The 20,457-nt window shown below is 36.7% G+C and overlaps 1 protein-coding gene and 1 long non-coding RNA gene across 3 annotated transcripts in view; one reads left to right on the forward strand and one right to left on the reverse strand.

The window, feature by feature from the left end:
- The window catches only part of LOC125082563 (uncharacterized), a 229,042-nt gene extending 224,252 nt beyond the window's left edge, over positions 1-4,790 (forward strand). Inside the window, exon 3 of the long non-coding RNA XR_007122013.1 lies at positions 4,682-4,790. This is a non-coding gene — a long non-coding RNA (uncharacterized LOC125082563). The remainder of the gene's footprint in view (positions 1-4,681) is intronic.
- The window catches only part of CDH20 (cadherin 20), a 207,108-nt gene that overhangs the window by 117,001 nt on the left and 69,650 nt on the right, over positions 1-20,457 (reverse strand). The window lies entirely within an intron of this gene.

A 20,457-nucleotide genomic window follows, 5' to 3' on the forward strand; every position in this document is an offset into this window, starting at 1 on the left:
TTACTAAAAAGTTCTGTATTTTGAGAAGATAAGGAACGCTGTTCTCCTCTTATAATGCCTCCTCCCTCAAGGCTTTAAAAACCCATTTTTGAACCCTTTCTAAATTTCATGTCCTTGGACCTTTTTACGCCATATTGCATTTCTTAAAAAATGATTTAGTGAGGATTTATTGCGTGCTGAACCCTTTTCTAAGGGCTTTATGTATGTTAACTCATTTGAGTCTCTCAGCCACCCTGGGAAATACATTCTCTTTATCCCCATTTTAAGTTGGGGCAAAGAGAGATGCAGGGACTGGCAGGATGAATGTGTTGGTGGCAGGTGTTTACAGGGTCACCTGTTCAACCGTGCATGAGGAGCAGTGAGGGAGATGCCATTCATGCCTTTGCCCCTCAGCCACCCTTCATGCCCCTTCTCCCTCCTTCTCTGTCTCCTCCCGACCTTTCCCCTTACCTGAGAGCACAGTGTTCCACTTTCTGTTTTGTAGGGCAAAGACAGGGTCATCACTAGAAGTTCCCACCACTTCCTGTCCATCTTTCTCTGCTTGAGAACAAATCTGAACAATGAAGTTGGGCAACTTGTCATACAGACCCTACAGTCTGATGCAAGCCTCCCTAGGACTTGGGCTTTCTCCTCATTTTTGTCTTGAGTGTTCAGTAAGATGTTTTTAGGAGGGAGGGAGAGAGAAGAAGAGAATGGGACTGTGGAGTAATGGGAGATATTTTAGAAGCTCTGGAATCTAATTGTTAACCCCATCATTGATTAGCTTTTCATTGCTTGAATAGAAATTGGGGTGAGAATATTGAGGAATTCCCCCAAATGGTTTGTGGCCAAGGGCCAGATTCTTTTTTTTTTTTTTTTCCTTTTTTTAAAGATTTGATTTATTTAGCAGAGAGAGAGAGACAGCATGAGCATGAGCAGGGGGGTGGGTAGAGGGAGAAGGAGAGAGAATCTGAAGCAGACTCCATGCTGAGTGTGGAGCCTAACACAGGGCTCAATCTCACAACCTTGATATTGTGACCTGAGCTGAAACCAAGAGTCAGGTGCTAATCGACTGCACCACCCAGACACCCCCAAGGGCCAGATTCTTATACTATTTCTTTTACCGTTAGAAAGCAAAAATACTGATGGAAGAAGAAAAAATATGTGACTTAAAATTACATAAGCAGCAAGTATATTCTTATATCAGATTGGATTCCAGTAGTATTCCAGTGATCTTAAGAAGGCTACCTCAAAGCAAATGGCAAACCAAACAAAAAACAAAACAAAACAAACATTCAAAGACTAGATTGACTAATTTTAAACCAATACTTTTCGATGTTAAATAAACTGAACATACAAAAGTCTAGATGGATGAGATCTCAGTAAGCTGTCTCTATATTTTACAAGATTCCATAGTGTGGTGTACACTGTATTGATTGGGAAGGACATCTTCTCTTCCTAGAGCAAATTAAGTCTGATCTGGACACAAATAATAATCAGTGCTAATACTGCCATGCTGCCCAATGCCCAGAGAAATAAGATATTTAGTAAATGTTGTATAAGATGGCAGGTAAGACTTCTGTGTCTCTAGCACACTTGTAAACATGAGGTGAAAGACCAGGGCATATACTCGAGTTTGCTTTAGAGTTCTGGAGCTTGTCTTGCCTGCCATTTTTTGTTGAGTATGGGAAGACTAGGCTAAAAAGGGTATACTTGCCAGAAAATAAGAGAAAGATAAATTGGAAAAAACTACAGACTTTTAGAAATGATTAGAATCTTCGAAAGTGAGATCACTATCTTACACATATGTTATATTCCTTAATTAATTTGGGTACTTTAGGAAACAATAAAGAATTGTCAGTTTGAAAGAATTTAATGTAACATCTAGAAATGAAACATAGACAACCCATTTTCTAGCTTTGGAAGTGAAATATAGACAATTTATGTTAAGTAGAAGAATTTTACAGGACTTCAGATTTATAGAAGCAGATCGCAGAGCCTTGAATTTAAGGATTTTTATGGGAAGAAAGGTAGAAAACAACAGGGACTGGGAAGTCTAAGACACATCATGATTAAACAATGGCTCTTACTGGCTAGATGTTATAGTATAGCACAGATGTATTAAGTTAGAAAGAAAAGGAAGTTTCCAGAGACAGTCATTGTGGACTTAGTAGATCCTCAGATTTGTGATACGTCAATTCAGGGGAGTCAGTGTATAGGAAAGACAGGGCCTTGGCCCTAGTGGGTAAAGCAGAGATCATAGAGATATATATGTACACATAGATTATCTCTGGTAGGATTGTACTCTCCGAAGTCACAGAATAGTGAATTCTCCACACTGAGGACTGAGTCCTCAGACCCACTGAGAGAAGCTCAAAATGGAAGTTCTGGGCTGTGTCACACAACACTGAGCGCTCTGATGAAGACTGTCTTGGCAGGGCCGACAAGAGGGACATCGAGGAGGCAGGGGATCTCCCAAAACCATTCTCCCCATGCTCCAGATACCTTCTTCCTCTGTTGCTCTGATGCTGACCCGAGCCTGTGGACCGCATCTTTCCTGGTCCACTCTTCAGGTGATGCTTGGCAGGCTCAGGATTTGCCCCTGTACCTACTTCTCTGTGCAGAGCCATTGTGTATCCTCTGTGCTTGCTGATTCAGTTTGAACAGCTGCTGGACTTACTAATCGTTGGCTTACCATTTTCCAAGTAAAATCATGATTGTCAGTTTCATAATTTTACTTAAGATGGACGCTCTGGGTAACCATTGTGTGTAGTAGTCATGCTGATTGTGATGTTAGATAAGAAATAGCAGGAAGCAATAAAACCAAACGATAATTATACAGTTGTGTATTTAGTTAGTAAGCCAGCTATCTACCCATAAGATTTATCCCAAGCTACAAAATTAACCATTGTATTTTTCCTCTCTTTTTCTCCTGCTACTTGGAGAAAGTTAACTTGCCTAGAAGAAGGTAAAGAAGAGTTGTGAATGTTTCAGAATAACAGAAAATATTTCTTCCTTTGCTAATTGTTAATGTTTAAAGACTCAGGACAATAAATAAGCAAAAGTAATAGAGAAACACATTGCTCTCTGTACAAAAGAATTCACATCTGAATGTAGTCAAAGGCAAAATATTATAACTGTTGGAACATATTTTCCATACTGTTTCATAGAGTTAGTTTTATGTTAAATAGATGAGTCATGGGCAGTTTTACTTATGAGTTCTGTGCTCTTTCACATTTACTAGTAATGTCTATAAAATATGGACATTTATATAAATTTTAGAAATATATTCACATTTGATATATATTTATAAATATATAAGTATTTACACATTTACTATATATTATTATAAATATTTAGCAAATAATGTACTTTTGTTCTCATTTATAATGTATGCTACAAATAATTTCTGTTAAATCTCATGTAATCAAAAACTCACAGTGTGATGATCTTTTTTGTAGAATCTTGGCTCCCATGCTGGGGAATATTATTTCTCTGAGATGTACAAATAGTTTCCGTTTTTTAAAAATGTAATTTGCAACTATGTAGTTTTCTTCTAATAACAGCTTCTCTCAAAAACACAGAGCAGGGGTCAACAAAAATTCCTGGCTAACTAAAAAGGAATTAGAGAAATCCTCATTAATTTGACTATTTAACTTTTGTTTCTACTTGTACAATATTATTTTCCCCAGTAAAACACCAATTTCTAATTCAAGAAATGATATCAAGACAGAGGAGAGACAGAAAGAGAGTTTGAAAAGCCATAAAGTAGCTTATAAAAAAACGATAGTTTTTCTTTTAACGGGCAGCTGCCAACTGCTTTCCCTGCAGCTGTATCAGACATGGTCAAAAGAATATTCTTGAAAGAGAAATGAAATATATGTTTAATTATGTCTTTAAGCTTATGTAGGAAATCACTTTTCTATCCTGCAGAACTAAAGAACTACTTGTGTTAATTTAACATTGTACTTCATGAATTATTTTTGTATTACCATGCTGATTAAGGTCATGAGGGCATGGGCCTAAAACCATGTTAATCCCAAATCAATATGCCTCTTTTGTTACTATAGATATTAGGCATAGTAAGCATGGTAGTGTATAGATTTTTGAAAAGTGGCTTGGAAAATGAGCTCATTTTATGATATGGACTATTGAAAATGGAATTTGTGACTATTCAGATGAAAACTATTTAAAACAAAACAAAACAAAACTCATTGACACTAAACAAATCGAATTCGATTTTTCCAGTGGAATTGTCAGTTCTACAATACCATGTGCCCTTTTAATAGACTACGAGATTCAACAGTGGCAGACATTTCAGCCTGATTGCCAGAGACTCATATTTACCCTTTGGAATATGCAAATGGGATTTATGCCTCTGGTGATAATAGTGAATTTGCAAAGATAATAAGAGAGAATAATATGAATTTCATTAAGTGAAATTTATCTTCATATTCAGTAGATTAGATCACGCTACTTTTTAATGCCCTGAGTTTGCTGCAGTCTTCTTGATGGGCTCTGTTTTTCTGCTCTGCTTCCTTTACTAACAACAAAAAAAAATTCTTGAATGTTGTCTTAGACACCATTTTGGTAGTCTCACCACTGTTACTGTTGATCAGATAATGCCAAACTTAATCACCAGATAGCTATTTAAGTTTGGAAAGAGCAAGTAATAAAACTCCTGACTCTCTGTTTTTTATAGTTGGCACAGTATTAGCATGGATTATCCAATAGAAGTTTCTGGACACTTGGCAAGGTGTGTGGTGATGACGTGGAGCCAGCATGAGCATTGTGGTCCCTCACCAGACTTCAGGCTCCGTAAGGGGGGCATCATTTTGTTGTGTGCACCATTGCCATTCCAACCCTAGGACAGTACTTCTCACCTAGAATGTGTTCCATAAATCTTTTGAAAGAATGAATAAAACAAATCAGGGCAATGCAAACTACTATCAATTCGTTTTTTGATGTTTATGTTACCAATTTGGTAGACTAGGGATACTACCCAAAAAGTGTGCGTGGATATCAGCAAGATATTTATCAATTTGTACATGATATCCTTGAGGGAAAAGTAAGTATGTGTTTGGTCACAGTTTAGTCACTTCAGAGCCTGGCCAGTGGTCACTCAAAAAATACCTATTGAAAAAAAAGAAGCCTCTGGAGAGTAGCTGTATGGCATGCTGTGGTACTTCTACGTAATCTTTTGCATGGAGATGGTTGAAGACATTCATAAATTAGGTGACAGCGGACTTCACAAAGAACACAATGGGCTGATAGAGTGGGTAGGAAGTAAAAAGATGAAACATCAAAAGACTAATGCAAATGCTTTTTAGTACCTAGGTTCAAAAAAGTATAAAAAATATAGGCTGACAAAGATGTAATTTTCTAGTAGTTAAATATATAATGTGAATTACATTTGAGATATAGTTTGATTGCAAACTCAGTGTGAAACAACAATAATCTGATATGGTCTCTAATGTAAATGTGATTTGGGACTGCATTAATATGTATTTAACCTTGGGTCTGTGGTTCATGAAACCTGATATTGTATGCATCTTGTACCCTATGTGTTGTTGTTGTTGTTCTTCTTCTTCTTTTTTAGGAGAAAATGTTATACCTTTTACTAAGTTCTTAATGAGAACAGTGACTTACAAAGTGTTAAGATCTAAGTTCAGAAGATCAGTAATAGTCTTGTTTGTATACAGGTCAGGTCAAAGTATAGTTGTACCATTGTAATCAGTTCTTAGACGTACATTTTAAGAGTAATAATGATAAATTGAAGCATCTCTAAGGAGAAGTGAAAGGTCTGAAAATCATGACCTATGCAAGTAGGATTGAAGGAACTGAGGGCTAGGCTTGGAAAGAAAAGATCGCAAAGATACTGAATGACTTAAAAAAAAAGTTTTTTGGGGTGCTTGGGTGGCTTAGTGGGTTAAAGCCTCTGCCTTCGCCTCAGGTCATGATCCCAGGGTCCTGGGATCAAGCCCTGCATCAGGCTCTCTGCTCGGCAGGGAGTCTGCTTCCTCCTCTCTCTCTGCCTGCCTCTCTGCCTACTTGTGATCTCCGTCTGTCAAATAAATAAATAAAATCTTAAAAAAAAAGTTTTTTTCTGACTGGGAAAAGCTATAAATACTGACAGTATCTATTACTGCTGAGACTGTGAGGAAGTGGAGAGCCTCATAGTCTGTTAATGGATGTGAAATGCTGTGGTTGTGTTGCATGGCAGTTTGGCATGATTGATTAAATGAATGTTTATTGATAGGTAATTTAGAGAAATTTTGTGCATAGGCACATATGTGCAAAAGCACATATACAAAGAAATTTATAAGGGTATTTAGAAGTTTTATTAATTGCCCCAAATTGGAAATATTCAAAGGTTTTATCATAGTTAGGTTATATCCTTGATACAACTATGGAATACCATGCAGCAATGAAAACAAAAGAGGCAGATCTGTAGGTTTTGATATGCAGAATATCATCAGGATTTATAAAGTGGAAAAAATAGCATGCTGAATATAATATGTATGATTATAATTTCATTTCCCTATGTGCATAAAGAGATAAAGATCTGGAATAATTCATAATAAGCTGATAATAATGCTTCCCTCTTTGGGATTCAGGGAGAGTCAGGGGGCTCCATATTTGCATAAATTGTATTTTTTCCATAAAAATGTATTCAAGTGGTTTAAAAAATAGGAATGAGTAATAAGTGGAAGTTATAAATGAAAAAAGTGAATAAATACAATTTTAGAGGATTTATACATGGAGAAACGGTTACATTCCTTTTTCTATATAGTTCCAGAGAGGAATCGGGGTTAGCTACATTAGGTTTATTTTAATTCTGTATATAGATATGTTTTAAAATGGAATTGGTTGTCAATTATTGGCTCCATTCTCATTGAAAAGGTTGAGACAGAGCTTAGATAACTATTATTGACTATTCCCAAGATGTTCTAAAAAGAATCATCCTATTCAATAGGGAAAGATTAGTAACATAATTTTCAATTTTATGAGTTTATGACTCTCTGGCTACCTCATATCTAAGTGCCCTTTTGCTCATATATTCCACCATTCTCGTTTAGAGTCCCTTGACTCAGCAACCTGTCTTTTATAGTTTACTTCTGTGATCTTACTTACTTTCATGATTTCTTTCATGCCCAACCTTTCCCAAAGTAATGCATACCAGTGGCTCGAGAGGTGGTTGTTAGTGCTGACATAAATATGACATAAATACTGATCACAGAATTCTTAAATTAGTGGGGGGAAATAGTTTTTGCCCTTCTCAGTGCTTTCGGTTGGAATCAAGGAGAAAATTGTTAACATTTTTCTAGTACTTGATACTGTTCCCTTTATAACCAAGTGTAAGAAGCTTTTGAGCTTTGAACTTAAGTTATCAACCAATGCCATATATATAGCTAAATAATATTTTGTTTTTCTTGAATGTGTTGTGGTTACTATCTGTTTTTGGTGGCTGTAGCCTGAACTGCTCATTACCTCCTAAATATACATCACTTCCTTCTTCTTTATTAAAGGAATCTCTTTGTTACTGTTAGTGGCAATGTGCCAGGTAAAGGCCTAGCTTTTTTTACACCTAGGTGTGGTCATGTGTCTTCGTTCTGGCCAGTGAGATAAGCAGAAATGCCATGTGTGATATCCAGGAAGGATGCTTAAAGAGTGCTTCTTCATCTGAGAATTGCACACTGTGTACCCTAGCCCCATTCTTCCTTCCTGCTTCTCATATAGCTGAGATGGCTGGAGGAGCAGCAGCTGAACTGGACCATTAAGCAGTCTTGAGAACAATGGACTCATACTAAGAAAGACAAAGCAGAAAGATAGGATACTGCTCCCTAATTATTACTATGATGCTACCATAGCTAAGATTGGATTTCCTATGTCTTGACTACTTTTGAATGAGAGATTTATCTGTTTAAGCTATTGTTATTTTAGGTGGGTATATGAAGGAACACAATCCAGATGGATATAGCAAATATTATTGGTTTTTCAAATTATGTCAGTAATTCAAAATTTACTTATACAACAAATTTATTTGACTGATATGCACTGGATTCAATCTAATTTTGGAATTTATTTATTTATTTATTTATTTATTTATTTTTAAGATTTTATTTATTTATTTGACAGAGAGATAACAAGCAGGCAGAGAGGCAGGCAGAGAGAGAGGAGGAAGCAGGCTCCCTGCCGAGCAGAGAGCCCGATGCGGGGCTCGATCCCAGGACTCTGAGATCATGACCTGAGCCGAAGGCAGCGGCTTAACCCACTGAGCCACCCAGGCGCCCAGGAATTTATTTTTTGAATAGGTTTAACTGTGTGTGACGTCTGATACTTCATGATTTTTATTCTTTCTTCAGAGTCTTCCAGAGAGCAAAGAAATTTGCTATTTCTCTGTGTTTTAAAAAAATCTTTACTTATTTATTTTAGAGAAAGGGCATGTACCCATGTGTAAGACTGAGCGAGGGTAGGGGCAGAGGGAGGGAATCTTCAAACAGACTCCCTGCTGGGCATGGAGCCCTTCGCAGGGCTTGATCTTATGATCCATGAGATCGTGACCTGGGCCAAAACAAAGAGTCTGACTCAGCCACCCAGGTGCCCCTACTATTTCTCTTAAATAGAAAAACACATTCAATCTGCAGTCACTATATGGGTCCATCAAATCCTTTTGTAAATCTAAGATACATTAGGAGATCTTAGTGACCTTGTTATTATCACTATTTTTTTTAGATCTTAGAACATGGTGCTAATTCATCGTGTGAGGAATCATTTAATTATTATTTATCAGTTATTAACTAGGCCAGAGTAGGCTAATTAGGCCAAACAGGACTGAAATAATAAGAAAATATAAGAATGATAGAATTCCCTAAACTTGAGGCCCTCAAAAGAATGATGTAATGAGTAAAAATCACCATTCTTCAGCTTTCTTATTATGTTGTCCAAAGTACTGCAAAATATTTCTTTCAAAAAATTAAAATTTTTTTATTTGTTAAAAATTGTTTTGTTGAGGTATAATTGGCTTATGACATTGTATTAGTTTCAAATGTATAGCATAATGATTTGATACATATATATAGTGAATATATGCAGTGAAATGATTACCAAAATAAATCCGAGAATTTAGATTTTTACATTTTCTTTCCAAAATGGTAAGGGATGAAATAGAGGAAGCTGGTTCAAAACATAAGATGAATCCAAAGATAAATGCAAGGAGGCAAAGAGCAGCATTCTGGTCTTGAGTGGTGATGGCGAAATTGATCATATAAGCCACATTTGAGATTATGAGTTTTCAGATGGAGATGTCTATCTTGATTTTCTCAAACTTGAAAAGCTAGTTTGATGAGAGAACAATATATTTCTAAGGATACATGAAAAAATATGGCATTCTTACTCAGTTTGTCGTTCAACCAGGAAGGACTTCAATATACTGAGATTTTGTGACAAGACTCATAAAAAGGATGTGTTCTGGTACTATTTCAACATTTATGATGCTTATGTACCAAAATTCACTTGTTTGAGGTTTGCTGTGTTTAAATTTTTATGAAATTTTAAATCAAGTTTTTCATTATCTCTTTATTATTCTGTAAGTTTTTTGTAAAATGACTTAAAATATAAAATATTAAAAGGCCTATTTGACTCAGATGATAAATGATGCTATTTTTCCTGGTGTACTGAGGGTTAAGTAGAAATAGGTAGTTAGATGATAAATACTAAGTTCATAAAAATACAAGGTAATCAAAATGCTTGAATATAGCAAAAAAAAATCACAAAAGAGATTGTTATATATATATAGTTTGGGAAACATCACATTAAAACGATTTTTTTAATTTGGATTTGACTTGTTAAATTATGTTTTTGTACACTTGTTGATATTTTTCCTCTATTAAAATTTTTATACAGTGAAAAGTTACTGTTTAATGAGTATGGAGTTTCAGTTTGGGAAGAAGAAAAAGTTCTGGAGATGGAAGGTGGTGATATTTGCCTAACAATGTGAATGTATCTAATGCTGCTGAGGAGTAGGTATAGAGATGGTTAAAATGTGTTACTTAAATTAAAAAACTAAAACTTAAATTAAAACTTTTAATTGAATTAAAACACAAATTGCCTTCGGCAGAATGCTTTCCCTAATGACTGCTTTCGTTCTTACTCATGCCTTTATTTTGGGTGTTCTACATGTTTTTGGACAGAATTGCTTTTCTATGGATATTGTACTAGATGGATATGCTCCTAAAAGAAAGCAGATAGAGCATACAGAATCCTAAATCACTCATTTGGCACTTTTATACAATGGAGCCTATATCAATTCGAGCACAGTATATTATATTATTTTCAATTAATACCAGTCTATAATTAATATCTAACTAAGCTAGCAAATGATTAAGTACTCTGATTCCCAGAGTTCATTTGGAGCTACTGTTTTGTAGAATGTGAGAGTCATATGTAGACTCACAACGTGAGGGTCATATGTAGGGCTGTGATGAATTGATTTCGTGGGGGCCTTCCTTTGTGTTTCTCCAGTTTCTGAGTCAAGCTGCATGTAACAAGATTCTGAATTCTTATACTTGAATGTTCAGTATCCAAGACCCACTGGGGTCCCAGAGTTGCATCAGTTCCTTACTTGTCTGTTTTCCCACTGGTTTAATTGCTTTCCACACTATCCATATTACCATTCACACCTACCTCTGATAATGTTTTATTTTTCAGTTTCCAGAATTCGATGGAGGGATCATGAAGTCCACAAGAAGGCTCATTTATAAGAATTCGAATAAAGACAGATTTTATTGTCTCATGTCAGGAGGTATGAGAACAACAGAGCACAGAGGGAGATAAAACCATGTCTACATCAAAACTAAGTTTCTCTTGATCTGCTGAGGCTTATTATGAGCAAGTTTCCTGATAAACTTATTTTCTTAAATATATGGCATCATGCTAAGATGTATGGAGTTTGCATAATGAACTGTGACACAGGAAAAGTGTTTTATATGTTCCCTTTGAAATTTCTTTCTATTTGTATGCTTAATGTTACTGTCACATTTCTAAGTAGACTCTAGTTTTTCCTAGGAAATTGAGATGCTTTTGTGCTCTATTCATTGCAGGGATTTTCCTGCAATTTTTTAAAAAAAACGTTTCCACCAATGGGGTCCTTTCAGAACACCTACAGAGGATATAAAAAATATATTGTAGTGCATTGTATTGATGTCAACAGAACTGTGTGTTTTCACCCTGGTGTGATGTCAGAACAATGCAGTGCATCTTTCACTGTGCCAACTCACTGGAATAAAAGACCCATTCAGAGAGAAACCCTTGGATGGTCACAGTTTTTAGGAGTTTTTATGCATGGCCACACAAGCTTATAACTTTAAATTTTTCTTACAATGCATTATATTCTCTTCCCATCGCAGCTGAGCTTTCATACTGAAAAGTGAATATTTTTATATATAGCAGCTGAAAAATGTATCCATTCTTTGGTTAAAAAAATAAAAAATAAACACTTTTGTGGAATGATTCTATCCCAAGGCCAGCGTTAGCACATTTTATTCATGCTACTTTCTAAAACCCCTGGTGTTAAGACTGACAGCAGAATGTGGAGTTCATAGATCTCACCATACAAATTCCCAAACCCCCTATAAAAGGGATTGACAGATGTGAGCGTGGATGCTACTATGGATGCTTTGGAGATGAAATTAGAACATTTTGTATTTAGATGGAAAGAATAAGTATAAAACATTTCATTTTAGGTAGTTAGGATTTGGAGAGAAAGAGAAAAAGAAAGCACTGTGCCTTACTTCTGGAATTCTTCTCCTGACTCTTCATTTTGTTGTTTTTGTTAAACTTTTATTCCCCCCAATACAAAATTCGATTGTTAATGGTGAGAAAATTGGAAAGTACAATAAAAAGAATAAATTAAGCCACTTTAGAATGTCCTTTCTTGTCTCACCCAGAAATGTCCATTGTTGGTATGTTGGTGTGTGTCCTTGCTTTGGTGTGTATGTTGCAAAAATGGGTCATACTGAACTAGTGATATTGTAACCTCATTCTATTCCATAGATAATGAACCTTTTTCTATTATTGCCTGAGTAAATATTCTAAAGCATCATTTTTAATGACTATAAAGTATTTATGGAGGAACCATTTGTTTTAAAGCAGTAGCTTGGTTATGACATGTTATTTTTATTTTTTTTGTTTATTGTTATTTAAAAGTTTTTTGATTATACTACAGGCAGAGTCACTATGTACCCTTATTCCCCACCTGATGGACTCTTGGGCTATCCCTGTTTGTTTTCCTATTATAAATAAAACTACTGGGGCACCTGGGTGGCTCAGTGGGTTAAAGCCTCTGCCTTCGGCTCAGGTCATGATCCCAGAGTCCTGGGATCGAGCCCTGCATCAGGCTCTCTGCTCCGCGGGGAGCCTGCTTCCCCCTTCTCTCTCTGCCTGCCTCTCTGCCTACTTGTGATCTCTGTCTGTCAAATAAATAAATAAAATCTTAAAAAAAAATAAATAAATAAAACTACTATTATCATCTTGGATGCATATCTTTGTATAGGTATTGAGTATGTTACATAGTATAGCTTTCTGTAAGAGAGATATCCCACTATAGGATGTGTGGCTTTTAAAGTTTTAATATATATTGCCAAAGTATTATTTAAAAAGTTGTACCAGTTTACACCTGGAACAAATGTTGATTTCCATTTTTCCACATCCTCTTGAGCATTATAAGTAACAAAATTTTGCCAGTCTTACATGCAGAAGTTTCATATATAACTTAATTTTTATTGCTTTAATAATTAAAAAACTCTTCAATGTGTGTCGATGTGTTCCCATTTCAGTGAATTATTTTCTGTTTCAATCATATGTGTATATTTCTATTAAATTATGTCTCTTTTCATTGATTTACAGAAACTTTATCCCTTTTTTTTTTAAAGATTTTATTTATTTATTTGACAGAGAGAGATCACAAGTAGACAGAGAGGCAGGCAGAGAGAGAGAGGGAAGCAGGCTTCTTGCTGAGCAGAGAGCCCGATGCGGGACTCCATCCCAGGACCCTGAGATCATGACCTGAGCAGAAGGCAGCGGCTTAACCCACTGAGCCACCCAGGCGCCCCAACTTTATCCCTTTTTAAAATATGTCTGGCAAATATGTTCTTTCAATCTTCATTTATCTTTTTTAAAAAAGATTTATTTATTTTAGAGAGTTGTTGGGAGGAGGGACAGAAGGAGAGGGCAGGAGACTCTCAAGCAGACTCCACGCTGAGTACAGAGCCCCACATGGGGCTCCATCTCACAACCCTGAGATCATGACCTGACCTGAAACCAAGAGTCTGATGTTTAACTGAATGTGCCACCCAGGCGGCCCCTGTCTTCATTTATCTTTGAATTTTACTTGTGGTTTTTTTTTTTTTCTATACAAATATTTTTCATTGTCTAAATTTTAGTCCTCTTATGTATGACTTCTAGGTTTTATATCTTTGCTAAGAAAGACCTTCTTCTCTCAAAGGTTACGAAATAGTTTTCTGTGTTTTCTTCTTTAATCCACTTGAAATTTGTTTTTGCTTAATGGTATGAGGAAGGAATCTAACTTTTTGCTTTTCCTGAAACATATCCACTTGTTTCCAAACCATTTCTTTTCTGTACCATCTTCTGTCACTCATTTCAAGTGCCAGCTTGATATAAATTGTTGTATCTATTTGAATCTCTTTCTCTGTTCCTAGTTCAAATAATATCTGGTTTTCATTATTGTAGCCTTATAGTATGTTTTGCATCAAGAAGGATGCAAAAACTTCACTCGTTGCATCATTTGAAATTGTTGGGTATAATTTCTACTCATGGTTTGGGAGGGTCCAGAAAAGCTGTACCAATTTATACTCCCACTAGTGGCACATGCAAGTGTTTATTTCCCCGCACCTTACCAATGCTTGTATATATTTGTATTGTATAGGTTTACATATATTTTTTAAGTTGCCAGTTTGATAGATGAAAATTAGTATCTGGAAACTTTATTGTACATATCCTTGGTTCCTAGTAAGGCTGAACTCTTTTCCTATAGTTAATTCAGTTTTGCAGTTATTTTTCAATATTTTGGGGTCATTTAAATGTGCTCATGGTTCAATAACAGCTTGCCTTAACTACCGAGAGCACAGTGGTTATTCCAGGAGCTGTGACTTCGGAGTCCAAATGTTTCCACCAGAGGGTCCCCTGAATTTGCTGTAATTTCCCTAGGACAGCCATGGGCACTTGCTAAAGAAGTCTGCCCCAGAGTCAGGACCACAAAGACAGAAAGAGTTGCCTGTCCCTTTAAAAGTCAGGGTCTTAAGGTCTTTGGAAAAGGGGAGGTAGGGAGGCTGCCTCAGATGCATCCTGGGGATTCACTTTTCTGCAGTGAAAACTCTGAGATAGATTCATGTTGTTTTTGGTGACAAAAATCTTGTATAATGAAACCATTTCTACGTAACCATTTTAAGATGTTGAGAATGCTGTGGAGGCATAGCATAAGCATCCTATGAAAAGTAGTAACATACTTGGTTTCTGTGAAAAGCCATCCTCATCTGGAAGGGGAAGATTGTAATTATTTATTTTTTTTAAAAAAATGCAGAATAAGAATATTACTGCTTTATCTGATTTAATTGCCTTGACTTTTATTTTATTTTATTTTTAAAGATTTTATTTATTTATTTGACAGAGAGATCACAAGCAGGCAGAGAGGCAGGCAGAGAGAGGAAGAAGCAGGCTCCCCGCCGAGCAGAGAGCCCGATGCGGGGCTTGATCCCAGGACTCTGAGATCATGACCTGAGCCGAAGGCAGCGGCTTAACCCACTGAGCCACCCAGGCACCCCTTGCCTTGACTTTTAAACTTGTGATGTGGATGAAGAGCTGATACTAGAATTAGAAATGTTAGTTCTGTCATTTTCTTACTTGAATTATCTTTTATCCACATTTAATGATTGTGTAAAGTTTAGTTAAAACTACTTAAATTTTAACTGATGCAGTAAAGACTATTTAAATAAAAAAATTGGCAGGTGGCAGTTTTCTTTTGGCTTCCACAGTTGGCTAAGTTAAGAGGAAGAAGGCTTCACTTCACTTCACTTCACTTTGGTTACCTCTCTTTTCTTACTAGATTGCTATCTAAGGGGTTGGAGGGGTAGTGGAGGGAAAGGAAGCAAATCTAAAACCAAATTATTAGTAAGAAACAAGTCTTACATGTGCAGGTTGTGCTGTGTCCATGGGTCTAAACTAGGGTTGGAAGTATCTGTAGCTACCTGTATGAGTAGTAATATTAGAATCATATATTGGTTATTATAACATTGATCAGTGCCCTCTCCTTGTTCAGAGGGAGCTGGATTTATGAGATGACCTCTTGAGGAGAGGTTGGAACCACAGATCATCTTGCCAGAACCCTGGGCCTCCCTTATTTTATTTTATTTTTTTAAAGATTTTATTTATTCATTTGACAGAGAGATCACAAGTAGGCAGAGAGGCAGGGAGAGGGGGGGGGGGAAGCAGGTTCCCTGCTGAGCAGAGAGCCTAACGTGGGGCTTGATCCCAGGACCCTGAGATCATGACCTGAGCCGAAGGCAGAGGCTTTAACCCACTGAGCCACCCAGGCGCCCCTCTCCCTTAGTTTTATCTGAGCAAATGACATACTCCACATAGTTACTTACACCAGACTCCTACAAATAAGCCCTGTCCTTCACTTCTAACACTGAGTAGATCTCCAAATACTGTCAATTTTGTCTTAAAAATACATCTTCATTCCTAATTTTCTCCTTCTTTGTTGACATCATCTCCAAACTATGATCTCTTACCTGGACTTTCTTTCATTAGCATTCTAACTGGCCGCAGCACTTCTGTCCCCAGCACTCCTCCTCCCAGTCAATTTTTCAGTAGTTTAAATGATCTATTAAATTTTTCTAAATGTTAATTTTGAAATAATTGTAGACCTATAGAAAGGTACAAAAATAGTGCAGAGCATTCCTCTATATCCTTTATCCAGCCTGGAAAACCAGATTAACACTGATACAATACTATTAACTAAGCTAACAAACCTCACATTATAGTTCATTTTCCTATCTCTTTAGCCTCCTGCAATTTATGATGGGTTCTCAGTCTTTGTCTTTTATGACCTTGACATTTTGAAAAAGTACTTGTCAGTTCTTTGGGAGGATGTTCCTCAGTTTAGGTTTGTCTGTTGTTCTCTGCAATTACATTGAGGTTATGCATTTTTTGGTGAGAATCATCACCAAAGTCATGCTGTGTTCTTCACAGGACATCATGTCAGAGGGGTTAAATGTCTTGTGAGAGATATTAGGTCTTGTCCCAAACCTTCAGTGGGATTCTATCTCTCCGAGATGAAATACACACTGTTTTCAGAACCTGCATAATCTAGTCCCTGTGTACTTTAATTCATGCCTCATGGAATGGTGAAAACAAATGAAAAATGAGGGGCTTATTTCTCAGTGTTGAAAATAAGGGAAGAGACTTCCTTCCCTTCCCTAATCTTAGAACGCTTACTTTAAAAAACTTGTAAGTTCTTTCACTGTCTGTTTGAAATGTATGTAAATCTTTGTAAGAGCTAAAATAAACTCTTGCGAGCTTTAGGACCCAGGACCGCGTTTCTCAAGGCCCTGGGAAGCATCTCTTTGAAATGTCCTCATTAAGGAAGATAGAGCCCCTACCTACCTCCCAGTTTCTGTGGGAGGATGGAACCTAACTGCAGCGGGTGCCTCATTCCAAGTTACGAAACTACTTGTCATAAAGAGAAGTTTATTTTTCCTTTGAATAAAGCCAATTAGCTAACACAGATGGTCACCCCACTACTAAGTAAATTTAGGAGCAACTGTATGACAAATGGTGCTGTCAAGGCTTCTTACTTGACTAGTTGTTTATCCTAAGAATATGTATGTAATGGGATGTATCCACTTGGCCACGTAAAGGGGTTAGATGGCTTTCAGTCTCTGGAATCACTTAGTGGATTGCTTGTGATGAGTGTCACATTCTGGCTTAATGCTTATTCAATAATAAAATTGTTTTCTTTCTTATCTACATTTGTAGAGAGGTTTCCTGGATTGGGAGAAGATTTTGTTTTTAATTCTATTTTCCCAACACTCTTCTCCATTAACTCACTGTGGCTTTCTTTCATTTCTTGAAAAATCCCAAGCTGTTACTTGCTCTGTTTTCTGCCTGAAATCCTCCACCCCCCTCTACCTCTTTTTCTTGACTGAGCTCCTATAACATGTCCCTAACGAGGCCCTTTTTGACTACCCTAAGGAAGCCACTCCTTACACAGACCATCACATTGTCCTGTGTGGATCTTAAAGAGTACTTAACACAATCCGTAATTACTGTATGTATTGATTTGTTGACTGTTTTGTAGTGTTCTTCCCTTCACTAGAGTACAAGCTCCAGGAGGAGGAGATTCTCCTCTATCCGCAACCAGTCCTGTTATTCACAGCTGAATCCCCTGTACCTACCTAGATAACGGAGCCTGGTAACTACTATTCCACTATGACTATTAGTGGGACAGAATGAATATCAGCAGATGAGGGTGGTTATACAATGAAGATGGACATCTGCTTTTATGGTATTTCTTTTCAACTTGTAAGAGAACTTAACAGACTAGTTTTAGCAGTGTTTGTATTTGATGAGCACATAACATGATTATATAGAGGAAGGAGCACATGAACACACCTTCGTACTTGAATAAAAATAGGCCCAAATTCTTGTTTTTCAAATAGGAAAATCTCCAATGTTTAAAAAAAAAAAACCCACTCAAATATTTTAGGAAAGCTTTCATGTTAATTTTGGCTCCAGCTGGGGCTATTTGAATTGTAACATTGACTAATTGGCCAGTGTGAACATCAATTAGTCCTGAATAAAGAGCAGGAGAGGAATGCCAAGAGGGAGGAAGTGGGGATTCAGATCCTTTAGCAAGTCTACTAGGAATCTTCACATCCTCATAGAGGAAGCCTTAGGGGTTATGCTGACATTTGAAGGAAGGCTTAAAATAGTGTTTCTCAAACCTGAGCACGCATTGGAAGGCTTTTTAAACACTGGTTGCTGGGCTCCGCCCTTCAGGTTTCTCATTTGGTAGGCCTGGAATGGGGCCCAAGAATTTGCATTTCTAACAATTTTTCAAGTGCTGCTGTTGCTGGCCCAGGCCCTGTATTTTGAGAGTCATTGCTTTAAAGTGTTGCTTGACTAGAAGTTGATGGGGCTTGTTTATAACAATCTTTGGGGGAGTGATAATGCCTTAAAAAAATTAAATATTACATTCTTTTTAATTGCCAAGAAAAAGGACCTCTTTTTGCATGCTTCTCTTTTTAGGCCCCCATGTCTCTATTTTGGCTCTTACTTATTGAGTATGTCCTAGTTACATGCATCTTTTCAATTAATTCTTATAGTTATTACCAAGTTAAATATTATCTCCATTTTACCCAGGAAGAATTTAAGCTTCAGGATGGTTTGATTGCTGCCCAGCTGTTCAAACCTAGTCAGCGATAAAGCTGGAATTTCAACAGGGCTAGCTGGCTTGAGGATTAAGCCTTTTTTACTGTGCTGCTTCTCAGCTGTAAAATTCAGACTAATTTTAATTTCAGACTAATTGGTAACACCTTGAGGTGTTATACATCTAAGGAGGAAATTACTCATTTGCTGGAGGTGAGGCTGCTCTGATATAGAAGGTTGGTTAAGATTAAAAAAAAAACAAACACAAAGTCCCAACGAGAAGTATAGTATCTAGGTGTGTTACTCAAGGAAGATGGCGGACTTGCATACCAAGAGGGTTGAAGTATCTTAAAGTTAACTCTAGCAAAACAGTCATTTTCAATATGCATCTGAGTAATTTATCTAAGTTGCAAAAACAAATTGACCTTTTTTGGTTTACTTGTCTACATGAGTCAATGAATTTTTTTTATCAAGAGACACTGAAATCAAAGCGGTTTTCCTTAATATTCTAGGAATGTATGGATCACCTTGAAAATCTCTGAAAAACTAATCACAAGAAGCAACGACTGAGTTCATAATTGTTTCCCTTTCTCTAAGCCAAAATTGATGGCCAGTAGGAAGGCATTGAAATCCAGTGCACACTGACACTATTTATAAGGTCTTGATATTTTAGACTTGTAGTGCACCATTCATCCTAGAATCATAAAAGTGGTTGTTAAAATTTATACCATATTAGTCTGATTAACACTCAGATGGGTAAAAATAAAGGATTGAGGAGAAATATTTATTTCACAAGGGTTAGGGACTTTAATATACAGAAAGCTGCATAAATCTGCAGATGTTCTAATTAGATTCAGCTGAACTGCTTCAGAATGCAGGATAACATGGATTTACTCTGCCAACAACTAAGAATAACTTTTCTGATGCAAAAAATGTTCAAGTTTCAATATTGAAACATAAAATACCCCAGCCCAGGGGATAGATTCTTTTCACATCAATTTCTTCACTGGCTCAAATTCCTCCAGCAGTTAAGTTACTTCTTTATTGTAAGTCTTAAACAGAATTTGCTAAATGGTACCCTAATGGTACTCTTCCCAGGCCATAGTACCTGCAATCCTATTTTCTGTTAATAGTTAAACATTAACCTGAGATCACTAGAATACTGTCAAGCAAGTTATCCACATGGTGTTTAATTTACAATCAGGGAGTAGTTTAGGCGGTGAGAAAATCTGGCTCTTAAAGAGGATGACATTAAGGAATCAAGGGATGTATTTCATGGGGTATTTTTGTCAGTTGATTTCCATTTTTTTCTTGAATATATGTCATTTTTTAATCTCAGGAAGTTATTTCTGTGTGCTGGCAGGGTAAATCTATGTCGTCCGCATTTAGAAGTAGTTCAGCAAATCTAATCAGAGAATTTGTTGGGGCCCAAGGTATAGGCAGGTTGGGGCATGAACCCTTCTCTAGCATGGGCATTCTCCTGGATCTGCAAAGGCCTGGAGATCCCTTTGTTGTCTACCTTCAAAAAGTTCCTTCAGCATCCAAAGGCTTTATACTTCCAAAGAACCTAGCTGTCAGATCCAGTGGGGCATTTTGATTTAACTGTTTCAGCTCTTGGAAGGCCAAGTAAAGGAGAATGTTCCTTTCCAAAGGACATCGAGGGGGAACCGGGAGAGGCTGTGTCTAGAACCTCATGTTCCATCAATTGCCTTTTAGACAAACCAATGTTTGGTCAATATTCTCTCAATTATATTTGATAAGCCAACCTAGTCTCCTTAATTAAAATTTTGGCAGGCAGTCTTCATGTGAATTTCTTCCAAGGATTTGTTATAATCTCCTTGTTTTGCGGTTTCTCATTTTTAATAGTGGGAGAATAATTTCATAAAACCTTCTGAAGGAGAGTCTCTGTAAACAACAGTTTTATCTCCTGCATAATCTTTTTAGATCTCTGCATATTTGTGTGGAACAGGAAAAATAACATTGCCCAAATATACTGTGTTTTAATTTATTAATATAAATAATATAGTTATA

Source organism: Lutra lutra, chromosome 12, assembly GCF_902655055.1.
Source record: "Lutra lutra chromosome 12, mLutLut1.2, whole genome shotgun sequence".
Taxonomy (NCBI): Eukaryota; Metazoa; Chordata; class Mammalia; order Carnivora; family Mustelidae; genus Lutra; species Lutra lutra.